The sequence below is a fragment of the Gossypium hirsutum genome, chromosome A11, assembly GCF_007990345.1.
Source record: "Gossypium hirsutum isolate 1008001.06 chromosome A11, Gossypium_hirsutum_v2.1, whole genome shotgun sequence".
Lineage (NCBI taxonomy): Eukaryota > Viridiplantae > Streptophyta > Magnoliopsida > Malvales > Malvaceae > Gossypium > Gossypium hirsutum.
Window position 1 is genome coordinate 96,259,427 of NC_053434.1, and position 13,632 is coordinate 96,273,058.

Below are 13,632 nucleotides of genomic sequence, written 5' to 3' on the forward strand. Positions count from 1 at the left end.
AAGGTACGAATGAGGATTCATGAAATGTGTACATGGTGAAATGAGCTTATCTATGATTAACAGATAATTCCATGATGTATATGATAGATTTATTTGAACAAATACATGTGTTTGAGTAAATTATCAAAAACATTGATAAGATGAATATTCATGTATATTGGTTGGGATGATTATGATTGGTAAGCTCGTATAACTTGAGTAAATGTATTAAATTGCTTGGACTGATACATATGATTGTAATGATATGTATATGATGATGTGTAAGATGAAAGTTTAGACTGTGATATACTTATCCATGTTTGTTTGGCCTTTATATGATATTATGTGTTTGACTTGTCTGATTTAATAAATGCATAAGTAAATTATCTAGGAAACATTGAAATACATGTATAAGTACACTTGTTTAAATGAGATAACTAGAAAGTGAGTGTAAAATCAATATGAATGTTAGTTACTCGAAATGAATGACATAATTGAAATATGATTGCTATGATAAAAACTATGTTACATGTATATGACAGTTGATTCAGAGGCCCTACGACCCCTCCCCCTTACCAAAGTGGTGTTTTATAAGGGAAATTCCTGAGATTTATGTTGAATGAGTTTCCAAGTGATAAGCCAAAGAGTTCAATGATGGAATGGTTATAAGCATGATTAGAGATTGAGAATGGGTTGATAAGTACAAACATGAGCTAGAAAGATATCAGATTGACCGAAAGATTGTTTAATTTTCGCAACATCGCAGTTAGCGAAAAAGGTTAATTTTAGTAAAATGATCTATCCTGGTATGATGTCAAGAAATGTATTGATTAAAATTCCCTCATGAATTGGTTTTCTTAGTAAAGGGAATATTATGGAATTTGGGACGATAGAAATAGTTAAAGGAATAATGTTCAAAATATGAAATGTTCAAGCATGGTAATTATAGTGAACAGTTTGTGACTGTCTCTATTGAGATATTGTATTGAGATTACCTTATACTGGAAATATTATTGGGGCTATCTAATCCCTGATGAATTCTTATATTATGAAAATGTTCCTTGATCTTAATGTTAGACGAATATATTGTTAGTCTGATTGGGTTATGATCTGCATGGTTCTGTTTTTCTCTGGTATTTTGTTATATTCTGCCTATTAAGAATCAATGAGAAATTGTGTATGGTGGATTTCATTTCTCAAGAAAGTTAATCAGAGTTAATGTATTTAGTTGAGGTATCAATATTACTTATGTTAATGCATTTTTTATTGTATTCGATTGGTATGATGAGTGAATTTGGAATGATACATGTTGAATCGTTCTGTTGACTAGAAGAGAGAATTTCTTGAAATATCAATTACGGATGAATAAGGTCGACTTGATTGTTCAATCTGTATGGAGTATATGTCTAGAATTTAATGAGATGTGCATACTTGAGAATAAGATTTTATTTCTTCACGGGTAAAAAAACGAATAGTCTAATTAAGAAGTGTATGTTTCCTAGAAGAATCATATACAATAAGAAGATCTGATATTGATAATGTGAAGATAATCTGGGTATTAAAAAAAATGTTGAAACGGTCATTGTCTATCTTTGAGTACAAATTCTTGAAATGTTGAAAGTTTAAAGATGTATAGCAAGAATCATCAGAATTATTTTTGCCGTTTCGGAATTAGAATGGAAATAGAAAAGGTTAATATGGATTTTCTTGTCTGGATCATTCTTGTCCTTGAAAGAGGAAAGTGATATGTAGCGTTCTTGAACGTATTGAGATGTGTAAATTATGCTGGTATACCCGAATGTCTGCTCACCAGATTCATAGAATTTCGTGTCTTTATGAATTTTGGATATCATGGAATTTTAACCTCCACTAATCGGATTAAGATCTGAGTTTCATATCATGATTTCTTTGGAAAGCCAGAAGAGGCTTGAAATAAAAACTATCTGAGGGTTGAATTGACAAATAATTAGACTGTGTGAAATTATAAAGAGTATGAGGTTGAGATGAACTGAATAGTTTTACTATTCGAATCCGAAAGGATTCGGGTGTGAATGCATATATAACATAATGTTATGGATCAGACTTTTGAGTACATGAGCTTTTTAGTAGAGATTAAGTTTCAGTAAAAGTATTGTAAAGTGAAAACCACTTATGATTTTTGTATGTAAAATTTAAAGAGACAGGTAGTAAAAATTTAGCCTGAGTGAAAGCTCTTTGACATCGATTATAGGATTGAGGAATCCAAGTGAAAAACCAAAACCAATTTTTTTTGGTAAGATTTTCGGGGACGAAAATCCCTAAAGGGGGGAGAAATGTAACATCCTAATTTTGGGCTTAGTCGGAACAGTGGTTTTGGGACCACAAATTTGATGAGAAAATTTTTATTTTTATTATATTTTTATGGTCTACGATTTCATGAAATGATTTCGTGAAAATTTCGTTCGAAAATTTCGACGTTTGGGCACTCAATTTAGTCAAAAGGACTAAATTGTAAGAAGTGAAAAAGTTGAGTTCTACGTGTTATAAGTGTCTAATTGTTATGATTTTTTTAATTTAAAGGTCCTTAAATGACAATTAGACCATTTTGAATTTTGTGGACAAAAATGGACATGGTATGATAGGTTTTTAAAAGTTTTTCATTAAGGGCATTTTAGTAAATTAGAAATTAAATGAATTAAAAATGCCAAAATAAGCCAATTTTGCTCATCTTCTTTCTCATGGCCGAATTTTTTATGAAAAACACCATGGCTAGGGTTTTAAAGCTTTCCAAGCTCATTTGTAAGTGATCCCGAGCCCCGTTTTTAATGTTCATTACATTTTTAAAGTCCTGGTAACATGTTCTAACTATTTCTACCATTATTTTGAGCTTGGGTTTGTGTTTAAAAATTTACCCATGAATTATATGCATGTATTTTGATGTTTAATGGTGGAATATGAAGCTTGAAATTGTGTTAAACAACTTTTTCTAAGCTATTTTACATGAAAACGAGTAAAACGGCATAATCGGTAAAAATACCTAATGTTCATAAGTACATGTTAAAGTGAGAATTTGATATTGCCATAGAAGGGCGAAATAATCAGCATGTCATAAAACATAAGAAAATAAGAAGAAGTTTAATTTCCGAACATTAGGGCAAAAGTGCAAATATGCAAAATTTTAGGGGTCAAAATGCAAATTTGTAAAAATATGATATTTAGACCCATATGAATAGTGTGACTCATTAGTAGGCTAAATGTGATACTATAGATCAAGGAAATCGAGATTTGGGCTTAAATCGGGAAAATACAAGGTTATGAATTAGAATGGTAAATTGTCGTTTCTGGATAGAGGTAAGTTCGTGTGTTAATAATAATGCAATACCATGCATGAACTGTAATTCTCTATTGATATGGCATAAATTGTATGATTTAATATGTTTAAGAGAAGTTGATGAATGGTATGTATGATATGGAAAGATGTAATGCTTGTTGTGACATGTGAAATTGAATGGAAAATTATTGTTACATGAATTAGTGTTAAATTACTATTACCTAGGTTGTATGAATTGCTGCACGGTTGTACCTGATGAGATTTCGACAAGTTTGTACGTAAATAATTTATCGATTCTTTTTATTTTATTATATTTTGTTATCATATGAAATGTGGCTACCTATAGAATGACTATTTGTCGTAAATTGCAAATTGAAAAAGGACTATGAATAAATTTGTAACATGTTGGAAAGTGAGGAATTTCCAGGTTGAGCCTTCAGAATAGAAACAACACGAATGATCTGTTATGAGGTCACATGTGTAGTACTAAGTGCAGGCTACTATGCGTACCCGATAACTTCGATCACGTGTGTAGTACTATGTGCAGGCTACTAGGTGTACCGGATAATTGGTCGCAAGTGTAGTACTAAGTGCAGGCTACTATGTGTACCAGATAGCTTTGGCTATAAGTGTGAAAATATGTGCAGGCAACTGAGTATCAATTATTATTCCGAAGAGTTCAACAGGAAAATCGATTAAGTAAAAATACATGTGAGCATGATTATATGATGAATAAGTACAGGTATATGTTTAAGAAAATTTTGAGCAATATGCTCGATATTTGAGTGAACTTCGATAAGACAAAATGGATTAAGTGTAATTATGTAAGAGTGAATTTTAGTAGTAAAACAGTGTTGGACAGCAGCAGTTGTGTGAATTTGAAAAATCACCAAATATTGTGTAAGTTGAATTAAATTTCTAATAAATTATGTAATTAAATCTTAATGAGTCTATTTTCATATAAAGGAAATCTGGGGAGCAAAATAGTTTTATATTATGTGATATTCTAATTTTTGTGAGACAGTGTCAGAATGAATTCGAGATCCCCTATTCTGACTTGGAAAATTTTTTAAAAATTGTAGAAAATTAATAATGGGTTATAATTTATATTCTTATAATCTTTGATGAGTATAATTTTAATAGAAACAAATGGGAACATTATCCGAGTCTCGTACTATGAGATAAATAATTTTTAGTGAAGAAAGGTCGAAGCTATCAAACATCGAAATAGGGGAGACTTTGAATAATAAACTGTACTTATTGGCTGGACCAAAAATTCTGAATATTTTATGGTGGAAATATTTATGAGTCTAGTTTCTTTGAAAATTTATGGATCTTAATTTGGAGTTTCGTAACTCTATATATAAATGATTTAGTGACTATGACTCAAGAAAGTAGCTTAACCAGAACATATGTAAATGTACAATTGGGTTAGTTTTACTGTGGAAAGCATGTTAGTAAATTGCTTATTATTTTTTGATGCGAACTTACTAAGCGTAAAGCTTACCCCTCATTTCCATTTCTTTTAGTGTTGTCAGGTTAGCTCAAGGTTGGAGATCGTCGGAGGCAGTATCACACTATCAAGCCAACACCTTGACAGTATAAACACATATGCTAGAATTATCAAGTGAGTGGCACGTATAGGGACCTAGTTTTATAACATGTGTTATTATAATTTGGCTAAATATATTGGTCTTTAGTGAGATAATGATTCTGACTTATAAATCTAGCTATTTATGTTATGTTTGATATTGGTGATGTGCATATGCTTGTTTGTCATGCATGGTTGGTAATATGTTATGTGTTGTTGTGAATGTTTAAGTCCGTTAACGCCTCGAATCCTATCCCGACATTGGATGTGGGTAAGGGGTGTTACATATGCGTTGACTACTGACAGCTCAATAAGGTAACCAAAAAAAACAAGAACCCCTTGCTAAGAATCGATGACTTATTTGACCAATTGAAGGGAGCCATAGTATTTTCCAAGATTGACTTGAGGACCAGTTACTACCAGTTGACAGTTAAAGACTCGGATGTGTTGAAAACTACTTTTCAGACGAGGTATGGTCACTATGAATTCCTGGTTATGCCATTTGGTTTATCAAATGCTCCCGCAATATTTATGGATTTAATGAACCGAATTTTTTGACCGTAGTCGGATAAATTTGTTGTTGTATTTATTGATGATATACTGATTTATTCTAGTGATGAGACCGAGCATGCTGAGCACTTGAGAATGGTTTTGCAAACTTTGAAAGACAAGGAATTGTATGCTAAATTTAGTAAAAGTGAATTTTGGCTTCGAGAAGTCAAATTTTTTCGGCACATTGTTTCAGGTGATGGTATTAGAGTTGACCTGAGTAAGATTTCAGCTATTGTTGAATGAAAACACCAAGGAATGTAACTGAGGTTAGAAGCTTTCTAGGCTTAGATGGTTATTACAGACGGTATTTTATAGGATTTTCCATGATTGCTAATCTGATGACGAGGTTGTTACAGAAATTTGTCAAGTTCGAATGGACGGAAAAGTGCCAACAGAGTTTTGAGAAACTAAAGGGATTGTTGACTCAGGCTCTGATTTTAGTACAACCTGAATCAGGAAAAGAATTTGTAGTTTATAGTGAAGCGTCCTTGAATGGATTGGGCTATGTACTTACGTAAGAAGGCAAGGTGGTAGCTTATGCCTCGAGGCAGCTGAAGCCACATGAGAAAAATTATCTAACAGATGACTTGGAGCTAGCCGCCATTGTGTTTGCGTTGAAGATTTGGAGACACCATTTGTATGGAAAGAAATGTTGAGTATTCATTGATCATAAAAGTCTAAAGTACTTGATGACCGAAAAGGATCTGAACCTACGACAACGGAGATGGCTAGAATTGATAAAAGATTATGAGCTGGTGATTGATTATCACCCTGGAAAGGCGAATGTGGTTGGCAATGCTTTGAGTAGGAAGTTGTTAATTGCTTAAGGTCTATGAATATACGGTTGGTTTATTCGGATGATGGTTCGATTCTAGCTGATTTGACAGCTAGACCGATGTCTCTCCAAGAGTTTATAAAGCTAAGAAAAGTAACAGTGAGTTGAAAGACAAGAGAACTTAGTGTGATTAGGTATTGAATCAAATTTTCAGATTGGTTCCAATGGTTGCTTGATATTCCGAGATAGGATTTGTATTCCTAAAAATACCTAGTTGATTCAAAAGATTTTACATGAGTCACATAGTGGTTGTTCGTCTATACGTCCTGGTAGTATGAAAATGTATAATAACTTGAAGAAAATTTATTGGTGGTCGAGAATGAAAAGAGATATTTCTGAGTTTGTTTCGAGATGCTTGATTTGTCAGCAAGTAAAAGCTGAACATCCAGTTTATTGCAACCTGTTATAGTTTCCGAGTGGAAGTGGGACCGAATTACTATGGACTTTGTGACGGGTTTGCCATTGACACCAAGAAAGAAAGATGTTGTATGGGTTGTTGTATATCAATTGACAAAGTCGGCTCACTTTATACCGGTGCGTACCGACTATTCACTTGATAAGTTAGCCGAATTCTATATTTCTGAAATTGTGAGATTGCATGAAGTGCCTTTGTCGATCATATCAGATAGAGATTCGAGGTTCACATCACGGTTTTGAAAAAAGTTACAAGAAGCTTTGGGAACAAAGATAAATTTTAGTACTACTTTCCATCTGCAAACTAAGGGTCAATCTAAGCAGGTAATTCAAATTCTTGAAGATATGTTGCGGTGTTGTGTTCTTGAGTTTCAAGGTAGCTGGGAAAATTATTTATTGTTGGTAAAATTTGCCTACAAAAATAGTTTTCAGTCAAGTTTGATAATGGCACCTTATGAGGCATTGTATGGACGTAAGTGCCGAACACCTTTGTATTGGACCGAACTTAGAGAAAATTAGATTCACGGAGTGGATTTAGTCAAAGAAACAAATGAAAAGGTAAGGATGATTCGTGATTGTTTAAAAGCCACTTTGGATAGAAAGAAATCCTATGCAGAATTGAAATGGAAAGAGATTGAGTTTCAAGTTGGTGATAAGGTATTCCTGAAAATATCTCCATGGAAGGAAGTCCTCAGATTTGGTCGGAAAGGCAAGTTGAATCCGCGTTTTATCAGACTGTATGAGATTATCGAAAGGATAGGGCCGGTAGCATATCAGTTGGCTTTGCGATTTGAGTTGGAAAAGGTCCATGATGTCTTTCATGCGTCGATGTTATGTCGATACCGGTCAGACCCTTCGCATGTGATTTCACCGACAAAGGTTGAGATTCGACCGGATATGACTTATGGCAAAGAGCCGGTTAAGATTTTGGCTCAGAAGGTCAAAAAATTGAGAAACAAAAATATTACCCTTGTAAAAGTATTAAGGCAAAGACATGGGGTTTAAGAGGCTACATGGGAGACTGAAGAAAACATGAGAAACCAATACCCAAACCTTTTCACCGGTAAGATTTCTCGAAACGAAAATCCCTAAGGAGGAGAATTGTAACATCTCGAATTAAGGTCTAGTCAAAATAGTGGTTTGAAGACCACAATTTTGAAGTAGAAACAATTATTTTATGATTATTATGAGGTCTATGATATGATTTCATGCTTGTGTAACATGAATAATTTTATTGATAAAATGTCCAATTTGACATTTAGAACTAAATTGCAAAAGTTGCAAAAAGTGAGTTCTAGAAGCTCTAAGCATGAAATTTTCATGGATAATTAATTAGGGGTCCTTAAATAACAATTTGCCCAATTTTTATTTTTACGGACAAAAATGGGCATGAATAGGAAAAAAATTGAAAGAAAGGCCTTAAGGGTATTCTTGTCATTTGGTTAATAAAAGAATAAAAAGGGAAACTAAGTCAAAAATTGTATCGATCTTCTCCCACCTTGGCCAAAAATTTCAAGGTTCCATAGCTAGGGTTTCTTCCACTTTCAAGCTTAATAGTAAGTGCATCTAGCCCCGTTCTTAATGCTCTTAACATTTTTGAAACCCTCGTAACCCAGTTTACCCATTTCTAGTCATATTTTAAAGTAGGGTTCATGTTTGAAATTTGACTCATGTGTGACATGCATGTATTTTGATGATTAATGAAGGAATATGAAAGTTTGAAGTGTGATAAACATTTTTTTCTAAGTGATTTTTTGATGAAAACACCTAAAAAGACCTTTTTGTAAAAGTTATAAAATTGAGTAGTAAAAATCTGATTTGAAGGAAAATGTGGGCTGTTATGAGCATGTGTTAAGTTTGGCTAGGCTTGGGTAATAAAGAAAATGTGTACATTTCATTTTACGAGCCTAGGGACTAATTTGTAAATATGTGAAAGTTTAGGGGCCAAACTATAATTTTGCAAAGTATGACTTGTGAACTGATTTGAACAATGTTATAATTAAATAAGCTGAATTTGCTATTATAGATCAAGAAAAATGGAGTCTGGACCTAAACCGAGGAAAGAACAAGGTTACGAACTAAATTGAATAATTAGTTAGAATTTGGTACCGAGGTAAGTTCATGTGTAAATAATGCAAATTTATATTATGCATTTAATATTTGATATTGCATGAAATGTATGTTTATCTATATGAATTTGATTAATGATGACTCGCTGACGATTCGACAAAGAATTGATACCTTGAAAGCTCAGTTTAACCGTAGGAATAATTTGGATACAAATGTCATGACTTAGGGTTATGTGTGATCCCATGTAAGACCATGTCTGAGATATGGCATTGGCATCGGGATGAGATCCCATGTAAGACCATGTCTGGGACATGGCATTGGCATCGATGTGTAATTTCATGTAAGACCATAGCTGGGCTATCAGCATTGAAAGGTGATCCCATGTAAGACCATATCTGGGACATGGCATTGGCATCGTTATGTGATCCCATGTAAGACCATATTTGGGATATGCGATTGGCATCTTACTATGTGTATGAGATTTTCCCCGAGTATCCTTTAATATTCCAAGTGGTTCAACGGGTAATCCAGAGATTGTGTCAAAGAGATGACAAGGTATGATCATGTTGAAAGGGTACAAGTATGTACACTAAGCTCATAAATATTGAGATTATGAATCGATGAGACCTCGATAAGAAGTGAATGAACGAATTATGATCATGAGTTTTATTGTGCATTATGTATATGACATGACTTAAAAATGTATTTATGATACTTGATGACATTGTGATAAGTATTATTATGTTATGTGTATAATAATGCATGGTTAATATTGTTAATTATTTACATGCAAACTTACTAAGCTTTATGCTTACTCCTTATCTTTTCCATTTTCTTATAGTATCACCAAGCTAGCTCAGGAATCGAAGGACGTCGGAGCTCGATTCACACTATCAAACTAATCTTTTGGGTATAGTGAATTCAAGTATTTTGAGTTTGGCATGTATAGGGACTTGGTCTTTTTTGTTATAAATCATATTGGTTTAGCCAAATGTGTTGGCTTATAATGATTTGATGATTCATTTTGTATATGGCCATGAGATATGGCTCATATTAATTATGGGAATGTAGTCCTATTCATAAATACATGCATGTGCTAAGATCACTCATGATGTGGTTAAATTCATTTGGCATGGATGAATTGTGTATATGTTCATGGATGTTTTATGATGGAATTATGAGTAAATGGCATAATAACAACTAAGGCATGAATGTATGAAATGGAAGTAAATTGATGTTAGATGTTGCATGTGATTTGGTAAGCTTGGCCTAAATAAAATATAGAGTCTCAGGCAAGTATAAATTGATAAGAAGTTGATATGCATGAGCCATGTTTATGAATGTGTAAGTTCTAATTTATCCCATGTAGGTTGTCATTGAGATGTATAAGTGTGTATTTGTTATTACGGGTGACAAAAGGCTTGGAAAATAGCCTCAAAGTTGTCTATACGGGTAGACACAGGGCGTGTGTCCCACACACAGTTTTCCCCATGGGCGTGTGATCCGGCCGTGTGTCCCCTGCACCCTAATTAAGTAAAATATAATGCCCAGTAGTAAACACACGGGGAGAGACACAGTCGTGTGTCTCAACTTTGTGAAGGACACAGCCCCAGGGCATGGGCGTGTGCCCAGGCCGTGTGAAGTCTGCATCTGATTTTTGGAATTTAATTCGCCGCATGACCTAAGCACATGAGCGTGTGACTTGGCCATGTGACCCTATTTTGCTGATGACGTCACAAACAAATAATTACACGAGCTAAGGACACGAGCATGTCCCAAGCCACACGGGTGTGTGTAATCACATGGCATTCCCACACGGGCATGTGACTCTCCAAAATAAGAAAATTCTCTAAGTGATGTAAAAGTTTCGAAAGTTTTCAGTTTAGTACCGAACCACACTCGAAGTATGTTTTGGGTCTCAAGGGCCCATATAAGGGATGATATGCATGTGAATGAAAAGTTTTAAATTTGGATGGAAATTCATGTCTTAGTTTTGTATGATTGTGTAAGTTTATGTCCGGGAACGCCTCATACCGTATTTCGGTGTCGAATACGGGTAAGGGGTGTTACATTTTTCCTATGTAATTTGTGACAACCCGAATTAGGGCCTAATCAGAATAGTGGTTTTGTTACCACAAATCTGAGATAAAAATAATTATTTTATCTTTATTTTGAGGTTTATATTATGATTGCATGATAGTGTGAAAATTTCGTGAAGAAATTCCATGCGTAAAGTGCTTAATTTGGAATTAGGGACTAAATCGAATAAATTGCAAAACTTGCATTCTAGAAGTTTTTAGTATGAAATTGCTTTGGAACATTAATTAGGAGGGTTTAAATAGCAATTTGACCAATTTCTAAGTTCATGGACAAAATAGGACATGGATGGAATTTTTGAAAGTTTAATAAGGAAGGGCATTTTGGTCATTTGGATATTAAATGAAATAAAATGGGAAAAATAACAAAAAATTGGTCATCATCTTCACTAGTTGCTGTCGAAATTTGCTCTCTTCCATAGCTAGGGTTTCTTCAACTTTCAAGGTTCATAGTAAGTGATTTCAAGCCCCGTTTTTAATGTTCTTCACATTTTTGAAATCCTCGTAGCTCAGTTTACCTATTTCTACCATTATTTTGAGTTAGGGTTTATGTTTAAAAATTTACCCATGAATGATAGGCATGTATTTTGTTGTTTGATGGTAGAATATGAATGTTTGAAGTTAGGAGAACGATCTTTTCTAAGCGATTTTTAACGAAAACGAGCAAAACGGCATAATCGATAAAAATACCTATTGTTCATAATTATGTGTTAGAGTGAGAATTTGATGTTGCCATAGAAGAAAAAAAATGATCAGTAGGTCATTAAACATAAGAATAAGGGCTGAAATTAAATTTTCGAGCCTTGGGGAAAATCGTAATTTTGTAAAAGTTAGGGGGCAAAAATGTAAATTTTGTATAATGTGATTTTTGGATTAAAATAAATAGTTTGAGTGTTAAATGAGCTAAATATGTTGTTATAGATCAAGAAAGGCGTGGAATCGACCTCGAACGGGGGAAGGAGAAAGTTTTGGACTAAATTGCAAAATTCCCATATTTTGCACCGATGTAAGTTTGTATGTAAATAATACATTAATTTCATTTACATTCTTATATTTCAGCCTATTATATATATATATATACTAGCTGATGTTGAAGTATAAATCGACTATTGGAAGAATGAAAATAAGTAATAGAGAGAGAGATCCCTGTTGAACATTCGAAAAGATCGAATAAAATAGAGGGAGCGTAGCTAGGTCACATGTATGATGCTGAGTGCACATCATGTGTACAAGAAAGCTACGAGATACTATGTAGTAGCTAGGTCACATGTGTGATACGGGATGTATCCCATGTAGACAAGAGAGCTACGTGAGAGATAAATGTAGCTAGGTCGCATGCGTGATTCCAAATGAAGGATACCATGTAGACAAGAGAGCTACGAGACAAATCGGCTAGGTCGCATGAGTGGTACTAAGTGTTCACCATGTGTACAAGAGAGCCGAATTAAATGAAATATGATGGTGGGGTTGTGTGCTGAAACCATCAAGTATCGAGGATTAATCCGCATTGTTCAACGGGATGACTTTGTGGTGACATTGTAGTCATGGGCCTATACTTGTGATGTATGAAATGTGGTGAAAATGATTTGTGATATATATATAAGTTAAAATGAGGTTAGTACAAAGAATGTGTGAAAGAGTGAAATTAGCATTAAAACTGTTTTGGACAGTAGCAGTGACGTGATTTTGAAAAATCACCAAAAATAGAAGGAATTTAATTAGAGGTTGAATAAGATGTGAAATTAAAGCTTAATTAGTCTATTTTCATATAAAAGAAACATAGAAAGCAAAGAAATTCTATATTTTTAGATATTTACAATTGTGTGTGACTTGCTCAGGATGACTATGTGATCCCCTGTTCCAACTTTGAAAAATCATTAAAACGTTTACAGAACAAATTAAGAAATATAGTTTATATGTATAAATTCCTTATTGAGTCTAGTTTTAAATGAAACTGATACCATGGTTATTTGAATTTTGTATTGAGAGAAATTCAATTCGTAGTGAACAGAGGTCAGATCAGTTGAGCTATGTAACAGGGGAAACTTTAAATAATAAACTGTACTAATTGGCTGAACCAAAAAATTCTAGAAAAAAAATTAGTAAGAAGTTTTATGAGTCTAGATTCAGAGAAATTTTATGGATTTGAATTTCGAGCTTCGTAACTCGAGTTATGATTTATTTAGTGATCATGACGTAGGAGGGACAGCTTGATCAAATTGGAGTAAATAGTAAAATTAAAAATATGATATAATTGAGTTATGTTGTAAACATATTAGATTCCTTATTTGTTATTTATATACTTACTTACTAAGCTATAAGCTTACTTTCTTTTCTCTCCTTTGTCTTATAGTGTCATCCAGCTAGCACAGGAGTTAGAGATCGTTGAAGATCCGCCCGCACTATCAATACTCTTGGTATTTCAACTCAACATTTTGAAATATGGCATGTATAGCAGACTTACTTATTTTGTTACGTGACATAATTGTCTAGGGTTAAAATACTAATCATAGTATCAAACTAATCATTTTGTACGAAGCCTTTGAAATTGGTTTGTATTGTTAATGGCATATGTTATAATGATTCATGATCAAATTGCACACCATATTTTATTGGGTTTTATTTAATAGTATATACTATAAATTGTTAATACCTCGTACCCTATTCCGGCGACGAATACAGGTAAGGGGTGTTACATAATTTATCACCTTTTTACTTAAATTCGTTGTTAAAACTAAGTAATTGTTTAATAAATTAATGAAATAAGTGAAAATATAAAATGTGA